Consider the following 20297-nt stretch of genomic DNA (forward strand, 5'->3'; position numbering starts at 1 on the left):
CTCGGGGGCCCATGACCACCCAAAAAGACTTATACTTTCAGTGGTGTACTGTCTCCTGGCTACACTTCCGCCATGATTTGCAAAAAATCACTGTTTTTTTAATGGCAATTTTGCACAAATCAGGACATCATAACATTATCTGTCCTGTACTATGAACGCCAGGCTAGTGTTGCCATAGTTACAGTGTGGTGGGGGGGCTTAGGCTTGGTAAACAGCCCGGGGCCTATGGTAAAGTTAATCCGCCCCTGTACGAACTATTAGGTTGTTTTTAAAGGGAAAGCTCAAAAACATTAAGGCAAATATTCTGTTGCATAAATAAACCCAATTATAGTTAGTCATAAACTTTACATAAATGAGAAGAGAGTGCTCTTAGAATGCTCATGTGCTCGGCTTAAATAGAGAGGGCAGTAAGTCGCAGCCAGACACCTCTGCCAGCAGCCTAAATGGAGAGAGCGCAGTAAGTCCCTACCAGACACCGCGTATCCTAACTGCCCAATCCTTTGCTCCTGAACATCTGATAATGTGGGAAAGTCGAAACACCTACATACACATTAGATAATCGGCCTCTTCTGCTTAATCTAATATGTATGCCCACCCTTAGGGGGAGATTTATCAAACATGGAGTAAAGTGAAACTGGCTCAGTTGCCCCTAGCAACCAATCAGATTCCACCTTTCATTTTCCAAAGAGTCTGTGAGGAATGAAAGGTGGAATCTGATTGGTTGCTAGGGGCGACTGAGATAATTTCACTTTACACCATGTTTGATAAATCTCCCCCCTTAGTCTTTTTCCTAATGTGATTTAAGTTCTGTCAGATCCCGAATAATTCACAAAAGGAAAAATGTTACGAAACAGAACACCCAGCAGATCTTTCTCTGTGGCCACAAGCTAAGGGTCTCGAGAGCAGCCATGATCTGTAGCAAGCTCAGCTAAAGAGGAATCTTCCCATCCTGGCAGTGTAACAACATCTCGAGTCGAGTGTTACTAAGGGTGAGATTTTTTCCCTCTGTAAGTAACTTAATGAATGAAGTACTAATTAACATTATGGCATTGATAAATGGAGGAAGAGATTAGGGACGTACTCGATATTCAGACCTTCCCAGATGGACTGTCAAAGCCACATTAATTCCTATCTCATTGAAGCATCTGCCTCTCCCATAATCCACTAGCCCTTGGTATGAACAACACAAACTGTTGTGACTCAATTCGATTTATATCAATCTAATTTCTTTTAATCCAATTTGTATTCCTATCTACTACCTTCTAATCGCTTAAATCTTCAGCCTCCATCTGGTAAATTTTCTCTCAAAATTAAGCAAGCAGATGCCTCCGCAATTGTCTTGCACAGTCGGGCTAATCGCCCCCTAGCAGTAGCCTACAGAAGGCATTTATTTTGTACGTGACTCCCGGCGATGCCCTCCGTGTTACAAAACATGGTGGCGTTGGATGGCCATTTTGTCAACCATTAATTGGTTCATTTAAATTACAGTGATATTGAAGATGCCGGGAACAAAGGCACCAGCGAAGGAGACCTATAGGCTGATAACACAATGGACTCATTTGTCATATGGACACTCTTGATAATATTGCTTTGAAAGGAGAAAAGTATTGAAGCAGAATGCATTGTCTATTAAATTGTGGTTGGCAGAATCCTGCCAGTCTCAAGGTCCTTCGTAGCCTTGGATTCTCCATGTTCTTTGTTCTGCTTTAGATAATTTGCCGCTTTTGCATGCTATCAGCTGGGTTCTTCTCTCCACTTACACCTCATCCCATCTGCAGCCAAATACGTGAACGTAATTAATTTTGATTTTCCAAATACATCAACAGAAGCCCCATGGATGGGTGGGGGACGACATACCTAGCCATCTCCTGATTCTGCTATGTTATAGGCCAACAATTAATAACTATATATATATATATTCTTGAAGTTGATGTTAAATGCAGAATAGCCAAGTGTAAGGACCTGAGTAACTCTGACATCAGCCAAATTGCGATTTCTAGACAATTGGACCGGATCATATCCAAAATGACAGGTCTTTTGGTGGGATCTTAGACATTACCCAAAAATGATCTGAGGAGGAACCAACAAAATGAAATCCAGGAACAAAATGACTGTTTTATGGAAAGGTGTCAGAATAGACAGTACATTGCAGCTTAAAGTGACTGTACCACCTGGCCCAGGCCGAAGCACTGGAGGTGGGCCGACCCACCCTTAGTGGAAAGAAACCCAGCCCCTCTATGATAGGGTTCCTTTGATTCTAATGGACTCACGTCACGAAGGGGCTGGGGTTTCTTCCCACTGGGGGTGGGTCGGCCTGCCTCCAGTGCTTCAGCCTGGGCCTGGTGGTACAGTCACTTTAAAGAGGCAGGCCGGCCGGCCCCCAGTGGGAGGGAATTCCCTTCCCTCTATGAGGCGGCTCCATTACAATCAATGGAGCCGTGTCATAGAGGGGCGGGGAATCCCGGCCACTGGGGGCCGGCCGGCCCGCCTCCTGTGCTTCAGCTCCAGACCGGTACCCGTGCATAGAAAGACGCCATACACGGGAACCAGGCCGCGGTTCAAAAAACGGGCCATGGCACCGGCTTCCGCTTGACCGCGCCATTCTATCCGTGGGTTGATTAAAGAGGATGTACCATCAGGTACATCCTTTTTAAGGCCCTATTACACCAAGCGATTATTGGCCATATTTGGGCAATTATTGGCAGTTACGGCCGATAATCACTTGGTGTAATAGCTACTGTTAAAAGGAAACAATCAGCCGACATGCACAATGTTGTCTGATCCTTGTCTTTCAACAAGGATTAAAAAACAAATTTCAACAATAGTGACAGTCTGCTGGCCGTCACTCCATGTAATAGGGGCGGTGGCAGCAGACCACCACTATTTCCTATGGGCCCCTCCCGCAGCTCCCCCACTCTAACCCACTCACTGTCGGCATATGTAAAGGCACCGGCAGCGAGCGGGAAACGAGGAGCAAGCGAGCGTTGATCTGACAGGTCAGCGCTCGCATGCTCCTGTTGATCAGCCTGCGTATAAGGGCCTTTACTGCATATGAGGTTGCATTGCGGCAGACCAATCTTCATAATGAACCATGGCCATTCTACAATAGTAACAGAAGATGGTGATATGGGCTGATACATTTACTTATTTATCTGGATACAGTATGAAATGGCACCAAGATGAAGAATAAGGAAAAAGGAAGTTGGTAAAGCCATTGTGATGTTATAACCAATGTTCCTTGGGTCCTGATATGACCAACTACCTAAACATTATACAACCAAGCCACCCTCACCTCTCTTTATGGCTGGTATTTCTCAATGATAGAGGCCTATGTGGTCAAGAGAAATCCCTGGGCACACTACAAAAATTATTCAGGAACAAGAAACATGACAAAGAGTTCAAGGTGTTGACTTGTCCTCCATATTCCCCAGATCTCCACGTGATTGATGATCTATGGGATGTGCTGGGAAAACAAGGCCTGTCCATGGAGACCAAACCTCACCTCTTACTGGACTTAAAGGAACTGCTCCTAATACCAGAAAAACTTTCAGTATTGTGGAGTGGCACAAGAGGAACCTAAAGAATATAAGTCATGTCTGTTATTCTCATGAAAACATATGTAAAAGAGAATGTTAACTCCTGATGGGTTCCACCACTGTAAGTGTTGGCCTTTTCCCCGAGATCAGCATTTTGTCATCATATGCTAATAGTACATTAGAATAGACTCAGTACATACTTATTTGGTGCTATTTATAAAAGTATGTACTGTGACTGTTGTAAATCATCTACATGAAGCCTTCTGAATAATATACAGTGCATGCTTTTCCAGCTGATTATACCTCGTGCAACCTCCTCATTTGCCGACATCCACGCCATTGCTATTTACGCTTTCTCCCCCAACACGGCTGTTAACATTTTTTGGAACGCGGTCAAAGAATACAAGTCCCCACTTGAGATTCAAATCCTTGGAAAGTGTCGAAAAGCGCTGTCACACAACCCAACGGTCCTGTGTCAAGTGACCATCAATTTGCTAATCCCGGAGCCCTCTCAGACTTGCACCATTTCTCTGTTGCCCCCAAGTGTACCACTATTTAAAATATTAAAGACGCCAAACTCCCTATAATTAAATTGATGACCGAAACACTATGGGAAAAACTGCACAAAATACAATTGGATAAAAAAAAAAAAAAGAAGATGCGTGAATAGATGATTCAAATCAGAAGTTTAGTTCTATCCTCCATTTTCCCAGGAGGCTGGAAGAACCGCGAGTTACAATTAAACTGTAAAGAAAGTTATTTAATATGCATGTTGACAAAAAAGGAACAAGATATTAATCATGCGGAATTAGCATTTCCATTGAGGAGCTCGGTGGAGCCCTGTGTTTCAATTCACAAGGAATCCGGCTGTTGGACTGTACGAGACTACAGGCCGCATTTATCGAAACATTGCAGCTTTCTGCTGACTGTCATTAGGAGATGAATAATTGGACAGCGCTTTACTTCTTCCCTTGATTAATCTCGCCGTCCCTTTAGCGTCTCGCTCTTTCAATGTGTCTCCACAAGTTGTAGGACAAAGGAATTTGTTTTAATCACATGTGAATTCTATAGGGAAAATAAGGGCTAATATACATAGGAAAAGAACCCATTCGTTTCAGCCTTAATACGCGGCATTGAGCATCATGGATCGGGAAAGGATTGTTTGACTAAGTACAAAAAAAAAACATTAAAGTGGACCTGGGTATAGAAGGAGTGAGGGTCAGGCATCAATATACTAGATCTAGATCAGCCATGCATGAAGGTGTTTATGTGGTTTATAGGACTTTGTTCAGCTTTTATACAAGTCTAATACTTCCTGGACAAGTTTGAACAATTTTCTTTTTTTAATATAGAACTTTAGAGAAGAAACAAACTAGAAACAAAAACGGATCCGTTTGGATCTGTTTTTTGACTTCCATTATAAAAAAAACAAACAAAAAACAAATCAAAACAGATATGTTTTTTACTTTTCCTACACAAAAACGTGGTTGACCACATTTTTGTGTACAGTAATAGTAACCATTTAAAAACAGATATGTTAAACAGACTGCAATGTAGTGTGAACCCAGCCTTAGCTTTAAACTCCATTCACGTACCCCCAAGCGTTCCCCGAAATTAGTGCTCGAAGCCTTGAAAACATGAAGCCTCCGACAAATCTGCGGTACAGTTAGTGTTTTCTTATATGAGCTATACTGTATGTAGCATAAAGAGCCTCCTCATTCTGAGAGCACAAAGACACCAGGCCCGCTCCTTTATATTACATACAGTCCAACCTGTCAAAATATTTCCAGTTCAACGAGAGAATTTAAAAAATGACGATAATGGAAAAAAAGAGATAGTGATAGAGGAAAACGAGGCGTAGACCATAACGGCAATCACAATATTGTGAAAGAACCTGAAATATTTTCTTTACCTATAAAAACAACCTTCATTCTGTGAGCGGGAGCTTTCCCATATAATAGTGGCGGGATGTGAAGTTACATAAACACAAGTTCCAACAGTGAATCCGGGCACTGCACATACACAAGACACTAGCACAGGAATCACACAACCTCTAACTTCTTATTGATACCAGACCAGCATAATCCCACATGGGATATAGGAACAGTATGTGGAGGGCAGGAATGCATCCGTCACTCTACTATCCCCTCCATCTGTAGGAGTGTCTAGGATATACATTAGAGTTGGTACACCTCTATCTACTATCTTTGCGTTTTCCCTTTAAAGGATTTATGTAGTGTTTAAAAAAAAAAAAAAAAAACTTTCTTCCACAGACAGCATCACTCTTGGTGACTTGGGGTTTTGCAGTTCAGTTCTATTGAAGTGAGTGTAGCAAAAAGGGAATCTGCCATAAATAAGGGTGGCATAAACTAGTGAAAGAAATGCTGAAAAGAACAATGTATTGCTCTATTGCTCCCATCAATTTTCAGCCGTTCTCCTAATATGCAGGAGAATAGGATTCTTGCCGCAACTCCCGCACTCCAGCTGCTGATTGACAGTTGACTGCTTATTCACAGCAGGGATAGATAACTGCAAATCATCAGCTGGTAGGTAGAGTTTTCTACATCTCATGAATATCCAGGACTACTGGGCTCATGCACATAATGGAGAGGACTACTTATTGTCCATATTATTCAGGGCGATATCTCTGGATAAGGTGCACATAAAAATGAAAGTGATACATGATTCTGTTCAGCTTCTCTGTCACTAGTTTATTTTACCCTGAGATAGGACAGGATAAACCTACTGACAGAGTCTCTTTAATTGTAAACCACACCTGAAATGGAGATAAGAGTGGTGTTGTCTCTGGAAGTGGCCATGTTTTTCTAACATTCGATAAACCATTTAAGTCAGCACATAGACGTACTTTGCATACTCAACTAATACACAGAATTATCAAATTTTGAAGACAGGACAATAACCGATTTAGCCGAAAGCAAATCAAAAATACAAAAAATTGATACATCTATGAATTCTGTGGTCGGACTGATCAGAATGTGGTGTGAACATGAACAAAAAGGGATTTTCTGGGTAAAAATGATTGATGGCCTGTCATTGATGCTAGTTGTTGGCAAGTGAACAGGAGCTGTACTGCAGTAACCAGGCATGGCCACTATGCAGTGAACGGCACCAGCTGCTATGGTCTTTTTAGTGCACAGTCCTGTACGTGGAAGGTCCCTGAAAAGCAGTAAAAAATTGCCTTTATCAATCCTTTAAAGGGATATACTGCCCCTTATATATCCCGGACGACTTTTAATTTTTCGTAATAATAGAGTGGATGATTAGCTGTCGATAAACGATAAAGTTATTCTATACCCTCCTTTATGAACAGTCACATGTCCTGCAGGTGCCATCCTAATGGAGCCCTCTTATCTCTAATATCCCGATATGCAAACAATACATCTACTCCTATAGGCTCCACTCTGTCTTGTAATTTAACCTTTGACAAACGAGCAAGAAGAAAATCACCAATAGAGAAAGAGCAACCGGTAATGCTGAAATATTGAGTTTGTCTGGCACTAATAAGGTGCCTCAATACTCTGCTCTGCTGATCTTGTTAAGATAGAGTCTCCTTTAGTCAGATAACATTTCAGGATGACAGAAAACACAGCGAGGAGTTCTGGAAAAATAGAGAACCCATTGAAGAAAAGAGAAAAAGAGAGGGCAGATATAGAGTATATGGCAGAATCATAATAATAAACATACTATACCAAATACAGAGAGTGTTTTATCTATAGGACCACTTTTCCTTCTACTTTGGTTTAGGTATTGGCCTCTTCTAGCCCCAGGACGAAAAAGGTTCAGTGGTAACTAAACCTTTGAGTAATGGTGGAACCAATGGTTGCCAATAGTCAACTAGCAAGGTCGGGATAAAATAGTCAAAAGTTAAAATAAATTTTAAAAAATCCTTAAAGTGAATGTACCATTAGGTACACCTTTTTTTTTAGTTTTACATTAGCAGATCGGTGCCAGCGCGAGAACCCCCGGTGGCATGATCCCTTTGAAACACTGCCCAGTTCCAGCACTCGGCGCTGTTCTTTGACCGTGTTCCGGCTGGCTGTATGTACTGGGGTGGGTATGCCGCCCCCACTGGCACCATATCCACTCCCATCTTTGACACGGCTCGATTGATTCCAATGGAGCCGAGTCACAGAAGGGAGGGGATATCGTCACACTGGGGCCGGCAGAAAAAAGACCATGCCACCGGGGTCCCCACGCCAGTGCCGATCTGCTAATGTAAATAGAAAGCTATGCACCTGATGGTACATTCCCTTTAATAGAGGAAATTCCGTACAGAGGTGCTTTGATGGTATATTGCAGGCTATGACATCATTATATGATCGGTAGGACCTGTTCCACTGGCACAATAGATGGATGGCACAATGTTTATTTAATAGCAAATGTAAAACACGCAGAACAAAGCAAGTATGGAGAGGGTATTTATTAGCAAATGACATCACATCATGATATTTCTATGATAACTTTATAGACTTATTATAGTCAATATATATCCAAGGCTAAATCCCACTGGCAGCAGCTGACCGCCCTCTCTGTAAAACAGTGAAAATGAAGACTATGCCCAATACAGAAGTCAATGGCCGACCTGTGCTATTGTGCATGTACAGTATATGTATACGGTGGTGGTCATTGGAGGCTTCTACAACATGCATACTGCCAACATAAGCAAAAAAACAAGACGCAGACAGAAGAGGACCTGATACCATTTACTCATTTGTATGTAAATGTTTCTGGAGCTACTCAACCTGGAGATAAAGTGGTGAGGGTGGAAGCTGGGATTTTATGAACTTCCTCTTCCTCGGCCTGGAATGGCTGATAACTGGAGACAATTGATTGTATTCAACTACAGTACATGGCCAATGGAGATAAGGCAGGCTGCAAGTTTAGGGCCCCTGTAAGGTTTCATGACCACTTACCACTGTAACCATGTAACCAGGTAACCATTGTCTCTGTAATTGTGAGTATGTAAGATGTTGTAAGAATACCACTACTACTGGTAATGCTAATACTAGTCCTGTAATGTCACTGCTGATACTAATACTTATAATGATAATAGTAATATTGATAGGTATAACATTTCTGCTGCAATACTAATGCCTGATCACATAAGCATGAGGTTACTTTAACCTCCATTGTTACCATTATTACTACTACTATAACTACTACTACTACTACTACTACTACTACTACTACTACTATACTATTACTACCATTACTACCACTACTACTAACATTATTACTACTACTACAACTACTACTGCTACTAATACTACTACTACTACAACCATTACTACTACTATACTATTACTACCGTTTCTACTAACATTATTACTACTACTGTAAATACTGCTATTACTACAATGACTAATAATACTACTAATGCTGCCACTACTACTACTACTACTACTATATTTACTACTAATGTAACAACTACTACTTCTACTACAACAACAACAACCATAATCACTACTACTACCACTAATACTGCTATCATTATCACTACTATCACTACTACTACTACTATAATTACTAGTCCCATTACTACTAATACTACTACAATAATTACTTCTACTATACCTACTGCTGCTACTACTACTATCACCACCATTAGCACTATTACTACCACTACTACTTCTACCATTATACCTAATATTACTACTACTACTATAACTACTACAGTATTACTACAACTGCTACTACTAAAATTGCTACCATTGTCACTACCAGGCCCGCTTCTGCCATGAGGCGGAATGAGCATTCCACCTCAGGTGGCAGATTTTGCGGTGCTGCAGGGGGCGGCATAATGTTCCCCCTGCTGTCATTTGTGTTAAGTTTCACTTAACAAAAATGACAGCAGCCGTGCAGCCGCTCACCTGGCCCGCCACAGCTGGCCCGCTCCTGCGAAGTCACCCAGCAGCACTCCTGGGTGACTTGGCTGTGGTGAGTGGCCGGGGTCGGCAAAGTTCACGCTGCGGCTATCGCTTCTCGGGGGGGGGTCGGGGCTTGCTGCAGGTGGGCGCGGGGGTTCGGGGCTTGCTACTGCGGGTGAGCGTGCAGGGGGGGGGGGGGGGTCGGGCGCTAGTGAGGGGGCGGCAGAATCTCTCCTCGTCACTACTACTACTATACTACTACTACTGTCAGTCCTTTTACTACCATTGACACTATCACTATTACTACAAGTATTAACTATCATTAACTTCTGCTACTACTATTACTGCCACTTTTACTACACTCACTACATCTACAACTATCATTAATATTACTACTACACATCATCATCATCAGTCATCATCCCAGCTCCTGTATGTTAATGCCCGGTACACGGCCCAGTATAAGGAACGTATAGAACAGCGGCCAGTATAAGAGCGTGCAGGCTTGCCTGAGCTCCTCCATATTGTCCCTTTCTCCACACCTTATTAGATGGGACTCCCCACAGCTTACATAACACCTTCCCCGCTGCAGATGTCCATTCCGCACAATGAAGAAGAAAATTGCTAAAACAGCAGAGTCCAGTTGATTGAATAAGCCGTATGGTGTAAAGCCTTCCATCATGGCTAATCACATAATAAACTGTTGTGTAGCACTAAGATGCAAACGAACATGTGTCTACCATTGTTCGCCCCAAAATTTCCGTCTGTTTTCCCTTGCAGCAGACAACATGGCTTTTTGTCCTGGAGGTAGCAGTTGCTAGGAGAGGAGCCATGGTCTGGTTGCATCCCTTTGACTAATAGGAGCAATGAGTGTATTGATGTAGAAAGGGAGACACAGCAGAGTGGGCCATGAATTACAAGTTGAATCCCTCTTCACATTTCCTCCATCAAGCACTTTTGTTATCGGGTGTCTGCGATGGGTTACCCCCCCCCCCCCCTTCTCTTCCACCCCACTTTAATGCCTCAATAAAACCTTGTAATGCTAAGAGTCCACTCAGTGAGACAATACCTGCCGTCGAGCACTGTGCAAGGGGAAACTGGGCAGCCAAGAACAATTTCATGAATAGCATCAGTCAACGGCTGAAAAAAAAATGAATGATTAATAATGTCTGCTCTGCCAGTTAGGGAAATGCCCCAAAACGTCGCTTATGGGCAAAGAAAGTTTGAAAGCAGCAGTGGCGGCAGCGGTCTAGGGTTTTGTTTTGCCCTGTTTACCAAGTCAATTCATTTGTTTCATGCTTGAATTCTGCATTAAGTTACTTTGTGACAGCGGTTGTTTGTCTTTCTGTCCGTTACCTAGCAACATTGACAATGTAGTCCGATCCCGGCCGCCACATACAGTAAAAGCTGCTCCGAACGACATATTAACTCATTAAGTATACAGTAAACAGGTTAGGGGTGCGCACAAAGGGGAATCTGGTTCTGTGCGGCCTAGAAATCTGCTCATTTTGAAGGGGTTGGCCACTTTTTTTTCCCATCTTTTTTTAGGCTGATCACAAGATGATCGCCAGTAATCAGTGTTAAAGGAGAACTCCGGGCTTGGGTGATTTTTGAGTGATGGGGAGGATGAAAGAAGTAACATGCTCTCATCTCCCCCACTCCAGCGAGGATGCCGGTATCCCGCAGCTCTGGTCCCCCAGTCCTGGCTGCTTCTGGGGACCTAAGAAGTGTCATGGCTGCTGACTGGCTGGGTGGGCCTAACACATTACCTCCCAGGTCCCCACTCAGACCCCAAAGCGTCTGGGATCAGGGGACCGGAATTTCAGGATACTGGCATCAAAGTGGAGTTGGAAAAGTAAGCACACGTTACTTCTTTTATCCTCCGCTTCCCAACCACTCTGCCAAAAATCAGCCCAGACCGGAGTTCTCCTTTCATTTTTGATTATAACCCATCAGCAAATGTTCAGTTTCTCAACAGCGCCACCACAGGGGAAAAGAAGCATTACAAGGGCCCTGTGCAGATCAGTTCTCTGTTCACATAATAAGGGGTCTTCAAGACAGAGGGAGATGAAGTATCTTAGTACCTACCATAATATCTACCCCAGCAACTGGAAGAGATCTCAAAGAAGAGAATTACTTATTAAACCAAATGTCCAAACGGGGTATGTGAAATTATTTTTACAATAAAAAAATGAAACCCAATGTATTTCTAAAGTAGGAGAGATCTGGGTAAGCAGGCTTTAGATGAACATAATACAGCTAGATTATTGTGTCCATAATATGACTCCAAGTCCTGGTCCCGCAGGTCTGAAGACCTGAACTAACTGGATTATAAGGACCTATGATGTTTTAGGTTTGGTTCTTAGGTCTGAGACTATAATACAGATGTGGCCAGATTATGCTCATGTGAAACAGGCACAGATACATAGTTAAGCCTAGGCTATTATTACAGACTAATGGAGAGGTTGTTGTCTAGGCTCTCTCTGTATATACCTGTTTTATATACTCCGGCACGAATAGGCTCTGGTAGCTGTCAGGAGGTGATGATGTCATCATATAGTTCACAGGAGGTCAGCTGACCTAGGACAGACCACTTTCTAAATTCATGTAGTTTTCTGGTGGTCTGAGGGCTAGCTACAGCACCCAGCTACAGTAATGAAGCATAAGGGTGAAGCTGAGCTGGAATAAAGTAGATGGCACTGCAGATATAGTGGCGGTGAGTGTACATTATCTGGGCAAAATAACATTGAAATACAGTTTATAGCCTTTCTATTTTATCAGTATACATACTGACTGTCCCATAAACAGGGTCATAACAGAGAGAAATTTATCATATTATGCCTTATGTTTCTGGATGTTGTGGGGGCACTCCTGGGATATAACTTGAAATAAGTCTAGTGTTGCCTTAAGGGCTTGTTCACCAATTTTCTTTCAAATCAACTGGTGCCACAAGGGGACAAATATTTGTAATTTACTTCTTTTAAAAATCTCAAGTCTTCCAGTGTTTATCAGCTGCTGTATGTCCTGCATGAAGTGTTGTATTCTTTCTAGTCTGGAGAGCAGGAGAGGTCTTCTGTGAGGATTTGCTACTACACAGTTCCTGACATGGACAGAGGTGATAGCAGAGAGCGCTGTGTCAGACTGGAGAGAATACACAGGGCATACAGCAGCCAATGAGTACTGGAAGACTTGAGACTTTTAAATATAAGTAAATTACAAATCTCTGGCACAGTTGATTTTATTTATTTATTTTTATTTTTTGTGAACTACACCTTTAATGTGTCAATTGAGAGAAGATGAGCTGCTGCATTGGCCATCAGCCTATCATACAGAATTCTGTTGATGGTCTAACTATGGAAAAAAATCACATATCTGTTCTCACAATAGCACTAAACATTTAGGTACATGAATCCTATAAGTAAATAGACAAAGCAGCTCTTTACTAAGGGAAGCGTAACACTGAGCTTTGCATAAAGACTGGATGTATTGCCCAGCATAGGAGACTCCTGGCCATTTACTGTGAAAAGCTACAAGTGGAATCATAATGATCTGTCAGGGAACATTTGTAATAACAAACAGCGCGTCTAGGACAAGAGTACTGTATATACGGTCAGTATCCTCCTCCACTCCAAGGCGGGTAAAACAGGCGCAGGTCCAAGAGGTAATAGTGATATAAAATATCATAAAATTTATTAAAAGAATTTTGCCAGCGACACAACGCGTTTCGAGACCGGTCCAGTCTCTTTATCAAGTGTCTAATCGTATATACAGTATATACGAGTATGTACTGTAATCCATGTAATAGCTTGTTGAGGACATGCTCTGGGTAGCTGCGCTCCTCAAGTCTCTCTGCATGGACCGCATTATGTGTGCATTATAGACCAGACACATACAAGTCATTCTCCTTTTCATCCTTAATAAGTTTATTTCAGATCAGAAGAATCGTCCTGGAATTTCTTAATTGCCTAATGTGGAATGGTTTCCATCTCTTCAATCCTTCCACTTCCTTTCATCCTGCCATCTTGACCGGGCAGCAAAACCACACGGACGAACACATACTGTGAGCGTCTGTATTTAATATGTAATATATCCAATATGTAGAGGGGGCTGCACATGGATTTGCTATTATGTTTATAGTTGATTATGATCCCATCTGCCTGGGGAGCTTACAATGTAATGTTCCTGTCTCATGTATTTATGGAGACACAGACACATATGGGTGGAATATGGAGATGGTTTCCACCCATAGTCAGGTTCAAGAGCCAGTGCCACTATGGTTCTCCACCTAGATACATACAAGATGCCATCATGCCTGTCTAGTCTAGTAAATCTTATGCATGAAGGGGGAGATTTATCAAACATGGTGTAAAGTGAAACTGGGCCAGTTGCCCCTAGCAACCAATCAGATTCCACCTTTCATTTTCCAAAGAGTCTGTGAGGAATGAAAAGTCTAATCTGATTGGTTGCTAGGGGCAACTGAGCCAGTTTCACTTTACATCATGTTTGATAAATCTCTTCCATTGTGTAAAGTGAAACTGGCTCAGTTGCCCCTAGCAACCAATCGGATTTCCGTTTTCATTCCTCACAGACTCTTTGGAAAATGAAAGGTGGAATCTGATTGGTTGCTAGGGGCAACTGGGCCAGTTTCACTTTACACCATTTTTGATAAATCTCCCCCTTGAATGTCTTTTTTGAATCCAAAATCTGACTCTCTAGCCTATATGTAACAGCAGGGATATGGAAATGCAGCTTCTCTGCCGTTTACATCAATATTTCTTATGCTAAAGTATATACCACCCATAGAAAGGTATTGTGCATGGTCAGAAAGCCCCTCATAGATGTTGTATAATTGGTAGAATTTGCATTGAACATTAAGATCCACCAACAGCATTTTCATGTACACACATAATCCACCAGTGTCCTGAGCGCCCATAATACAGTTACAGCATAACATATGGTTAAAGTCACCTTAGCTGACCCATCTCAAGGGATTTCCCTATATAAATAAAGCATGAAATAATCCTTATGCACAACTTTCTAATGCAAGATCCTGCTTGCTGTCAGTGAATGAGGCCATTCCTATCTATATCCAAAGACTAAAAACCGGACCTAAAACGTCTCATACAGTAGATGAGAGTGTATTACAATTAAAGGGGTTATCCAGACTTAGAAACACACACATATATATATATATATATATATATATATATATATATATATATATATATATATATATATATACTGTAAATATATATATATATATATATATATATATATATATATATATATATATATAATCACCTTTGCACTATGTGCCACCAGTTATTTTAGCAAAACATCTTGGGTACTGGGTACTGTTTAGACTTGCTTGCGTTTTTTATTGTGTTTTTTGCCTGTCCATGTGTTTATATATACTGTATATGCTTTCTTCCAGAAACAGCGCAACATTTGTTGAACTGCGATATTACACACAACCTGAGGACAGGGGTGGCGCTGTTTTTGCAAGAAGGTATCTGCGCTTTTTTTAACGCTGGATAACCCTGTTAAACATGTTTCCATTCACTGACAGCAGGCAAGCTTTCCCTATTAAAAAACAAAAACACCTCTACGAGACGCAAAGGTTTCCTAAATGCCCCTTATTGTGCTGCCATGCAGACGGTGCCAGCTGGAGATGAGTTAACTTTGTCTTCTACATCACTTGCTTTTCCTATGGCTTTTCTTCATGTGTTACAGTGAGGTCTTTCATGCCAGGCTCTGTAGTAGCCACAGGGGAGCCTGATGTTTACGCATTACAAGCACCTGATGCACAGGGAATTTACTAGTGAAAAACCTGTTTGGCAGGGATGCAGGGAGGCAGGGACAGGTACACAGCACTGCTGGTAAACAAGAGCAGCGTTATTAAAGGTCACCCACCATATAGACTATACATCTCCATTCTCAGCATAGGCAAACATCCCAAGGATTGTTCCTATGGATTTGTATTGTGTGCTCGGAAATTTTATCAACAAGGTTAAACATGGGAAGATTTTTATTTCTTTTTTATACAATGCAAACAAGACAAAGCCGGCAACCAGGTGCAAGGGATTCCTGGAATCATCTATATTGTTGGTGCATCTGCTCCTGGGTCATTGAGTGATGGTGAATACTAAATGGGTCCAATATTAAAGGGGTATTCTGCTCAAACATAACTTTTGATATGTTGCTGCCCATGGTAAGACTAGCAATTCCTTCCATACTTTTTATTATCTATTCAGTCTTCTTCCCCTAGTTCTGAGCTGCTGCTCTCTGCTGGAGACCCAAAAATCTGTGTGTAAGTTTTTCTCTCTGTCTCCCCCTCCTACCCCTGCTGATGTAAACAAGTCCCTGGATGGCTTTATCTGCATCTTTGTAGCTTCTATGTAATGCTGGGAGGGGTTAATCTGAGGTCAAGCAGTTGATGAACTCACTGTGATAAAACCCTCCCGAATTATAAAGTTGCAGATAGGGACTTGTTTATATCAGCTGTCTCAGAAGGAATGGGGGAGGAGGGGGAGACGGAGAGGAAAGCTCACACAGTGGTTTTTATGTCTTCAGCAGAAAGCAGCAGCTGGGAACTGGGGGAAGGAGACTGAACAGACAAAATCAAGTATAGAATGAATTGTTAGTCTCACCATGGACAGCAACATATAAAAAGCTATGTTGGAGTGGAATACCCCATTCAAAAGTATTGAAAGAAGAAGAAGACACTGTAGTAGCTGCCTTTCAATGAATGACTACTAGCCTCCTAGTATAAAGCCTTGACTCAAATTCAGTAATCCTAACCTATTACCTATCCAACCCTGACTATATCAGCAATTATTGCGGCTCATTTGTTTTACTGATTATATTTATCTCAGGGATCAGACCAAATCGATCACTATATATATATATATATATATATATATATATATATATATATACACACACCTAGGGGGAGATTCATCAAACTTGGTCTAAAGTGAAACTGGCTCAGTTGCCCCTAGCAACCAATCAGATTTCACCTTTCATTCCTCACAGACTCTTTGGAAAATGAAAGGTGGAATCTGATTGGTTGCTAGGGGCAACTGAGACGGTTTTACTTTACACCATGTTTGATAAATCTCCCCCCTACTCTCTTCCAAAAACAGCGCCATCCCTCAGATTGTGTATGTTATTACAGTTCAGCTCCATTCACTTCAATGGAACTGAGCTGCAAAAACCGAGATTGTACACACCAGATTCATACTGGTAACCTTACTGGACTCCAATAAAGTGGCCTTAGATTGGACCATGACAAGGACTAAGTATATGATGACTATACAGAACATCTATTGTTCTCTGTTATCAGTCATTTTTAGTGATGAGTGAATAGTGAAATATTCGAATATTCGATATTCGTACGAATATCTCCTGAATATTCGAATATTCGATCCCCATAAGTCAATGGGAACAAGTATTTGATTATTGAAAAACATTTATTCGACAACTTGGAGATAAAAACCGGAAGCTGGGGGATTTGAACGCTTATCGAATATGTACCGATTATTTGGCGAGCTATTCGATAATATTCTACAGATCGAATACCTTACTATTCGATCGGATATCTATTCAAACGAACAGTATTCGCTCATCACTAGTCATTTTGGATGCACGGCATGAGTGCTGGGCTCCCAGTGAATGTAGGTCTTATATTCCATTATAGGTGTATAACTTCCATATTCTCATCATTATAGACTCTCAGGGAAGTCTTTCATCCGTCTCTCCATACGCCGTACATTACTGACAGATCTCGCCTCAGCAGAGCATTTATTTTACCATTATCCATTTTCATCAAGTTTCTGTACTTTACAGGTAACCCTAAGGTTGGATATGTGATAGCAGCGCTATTGAGACTCTGCAGAAATACTGCAGACAATAAATCGGTAAAGAATAGGGAATCATTCAGGAAAAATGTGTATAATCTTAGTGATATTACGGTAATGGCTGTCGTATAAAGACGAGAAAACAAAAAGGTTGAATCTAAGTACGAGGAGGTGTAGGGCAACATGCGAAATATTCTCAACTTCTGTTGTTGTCATCTACATCCATCGACTTAGAGGATATGAAGATGAGCTAGAATGGGGTAGGGAACCTTCGGCCCTCCAGCTGTTGCAAAACTACAACTCTCATCATGCCTGGACAGCCAAAGCTAAAGCATGATGGAAGTTGTAGTTTTGCAACAGCTGGAGGGCCGAAGCTTCCCCACCCTTGAGCTAGAAAGTGCCAAATACCCTGTTCTATTCAGTGTCTTGTCATGAAATCCTTTATAAATTAGACTACTTTATATCTCATGGTCTCTGAATATTTAAAGGGGAGTCTATACTTTTCCCTTTTATTTCAATTATAAGTAAAACCACTCTGTCTTTCTCTCCTCTTAATCTCTTTACTGTACCAGCAATGTGAATATTTTGCTTCCTCGGGGGCCGGACTTCCTGTCATATGACCTCCCCTGATCATAGTCATCCAAAAGATTTCATAACAGGGTTCACATCAGTTTAAATAGTTCTTCGGCATGGGCGGGACTGCAAGAGGGTGGGGCTTGTGTATGTTTGAATAAAAGGACATTTTCATGTATACATTACGGTGTTTAGGGTGGAAGTGTCTGGAAGTGTCTAGGCCTGATTATTGCCCCAAGGATCAGCCAATGAACAAGCAAATGCTCAATGGACAAGTGGCAATCGGTATAATGATCGTCTAGTCATTGGCTCTCATATCTGGCACCTGTCTGCCCCTCGAAAAGGACAAAATACTGGGAGGAGTGCTGTTTTTGTTGGACTACTTTGTTGTATACTAACATGATACGGATATTAGGGAAAACTATAAGACTATAGTCTATGGGACAATAGTCATGCAGTACGAGAATGTTGGACCCCATCATCTGACTCCCCGAGCATAGCCTTATTCTGCTTAGCTACCCATGTCCTGAGATAATCCTTATTCTCCTATATAGAGAACCCATAAAATAGCTATATAACGCCACAATGGTAGGAGGAGGCCATATCAGAATAATGCCCCTCTACCAGGTGGTACCTAGAAAAGCCTGCCCCCTGCTGTTGACACTAGTTATAAGCCTTTTTTTAATATAGCATATTCTTTTCCTTACATGACGTTTTTTTTTTTTAATTGGGTTTATGTTTAGAGATGAGCGAACCGGGTTCGGGTTCGAGTCCATCCGAACCCGAACGTTCGGTATTTGATTAGCGGGGGCTGCTGAACTTGGATAAAGCTCTATGGTTGTCTGGAAAACATGGATACAGCCAATGACTATATCCATGATTTCCACATAGTCTTAGGGCTTTATCCAACTTCAGCAGCCACGCTAATCAAATGCCGAAAGTTTGGGTTCGGATCGACTTGAGCATGCTAGAGGTTCGCTCATCTCTATTTATGTTCTTTACCTCATTGTATACCATTTATGTCCCTACATCTTCTTTGATGATCAGTCCTTTCAGGATATTAATATTAAACATTGCTGTTGTGGTATTGTGCCGGTATTTCACTACTGCCTAATTAGGCTGGGTTCACACTACGTATATTTCAGTCAGTATTGTGGTCCTCATATTACAACCAAAACCAGGAGTGGATTAAAAACACAGAAAGGATCTGTTCACACAATGTTAAAATTGAGTGGATGGCCGCCATATAACAGTAAATAAAGGCCATTATTTCAATATAACAGCCGTTGTTTTAAAATAACAGCAAATATTTGCCATTAAATGGCGGCCATCCACTCAATTTCAACATTGTGTGAACAGATCCTTTCTGTGTTTTAAATCCACTCCTGGTTTTGGTTGCAATATGAGGACCACAATACTGACTGAAATATACGTAGTGTGAACCCAGTTATGCTGCGTTTACACAGAGCGATAATTCGCCCAATTGATCGTTTAACGATTTTGAAGCAATGATTTGTTTTTTATAACCATCAGCCTTTAGACGAAAAAATTGTTAGAAAATTGTTAGAAAAATCATTATTGCGACCGTTTTAAGATCGCTTAAGCCCATTTCACGCATAGGGTAAATTAGTGAAAGACTGTTTGAACGAAGCGATCTGCGAATTTTTATCGAATGACCAACGACGATTTGAGAACATGTTGAAAGATCAAAATGAACGGTTTCTCACTCGTCGCTTGATCGTTCGCTGCGTTTACACAAGCTGATTATCACTAAAATGCGATCGTTATTGCGAAAATTCAACCGATAGTCGTTCCGTGTAAACGCAGCATTACTTTAAAAAGCTTCGTTCCTGGCTTTAAATTCAATAATCCCAATTAAAAACCACAGCCTAGCGCAGCTTATTTCCATTTGTGATCCCTGCCATTTTCTGCGCCGCTTACGTCCGACCCCCCCTACCATAAATCAGACAACCAACAGATCGGGCTATAAGCACAGCAGTGCCACATTGCCACCAGTTTAACCCTGTTAAACTCCCTCCTGGCTTCTCGCCAAGTGGCAGACACGTTCTTAAGACCCGTTAAAGAAATATTTCTCCATAAGGCCCCAATCTCCGGAACAGAATGCGAGTAAAACAGCGTAATAAAGCCGAGGCCCTAATTGTTTATTCTATGGGGCTGAATCAATCAGGAACATGGCAGCGAGCCACAGCCAGAACTGGGGATATCTGGGGCGGAATCTCCTTGCTGCAAGAAGATAGAGGCGCCCTGGTACGGGCCCGCTTTCATTAACATAGCAGGCCAAATAAAGCGCCAATGTCTTTAGGATGGGGCCGCTTCCTTATTTTTTTTCCTTATTTACATCCCATGGCTGGCAACAATAGGCAGACACACACACGGCTCAGCTACACGCAGGCTGGGGAGGCAGACACACACACAGGCTG

At 41.7% G+C, this 20297-nt stretch overlaps 1 protein-coding gene and 1 long non-coding RNA gene across 10 annotated transcripts in view; one reads left to right on the plus strand and one right to left on the minus strand.

Annotated features, from left to right (window-relative positions):
- Positions 1–20297, minus strand: part of ROBO2 (roundabout guidance receptor 2) — a 354242-nt gene that overhangs the window by 321612 nt on the left and 12333 nt on the right. The gene's annotated exons all lie outside the window — the stretch shown is intronic.
- On the plus strand, positions 745–1675 carry LOC138767995 (uncharacterized). Its single transcript, XR_011358902.1, has 2 exons — positions 745–989; positions 1489–1675. It is a non-coding gene; the product is annotated as an uncharacterized lncRNA (long non-coding RNA).

The sequence above is a fragment of the Dendropsophus ebraccatus genome, chromosome 11, assembly GCF_027789765.1.
Source record: "Dendropsophus ebraccatus isolate aDenEbr1 chromosome 11, aDenEbr1.pat, whole genome shotgun sequence".
Lineage (NCBI taxonomy): Eukaryota > Metazoa > Chordata > Amphibia > Anura > Hylidae > Dendropsophus > Dendropsophus ebraccatus.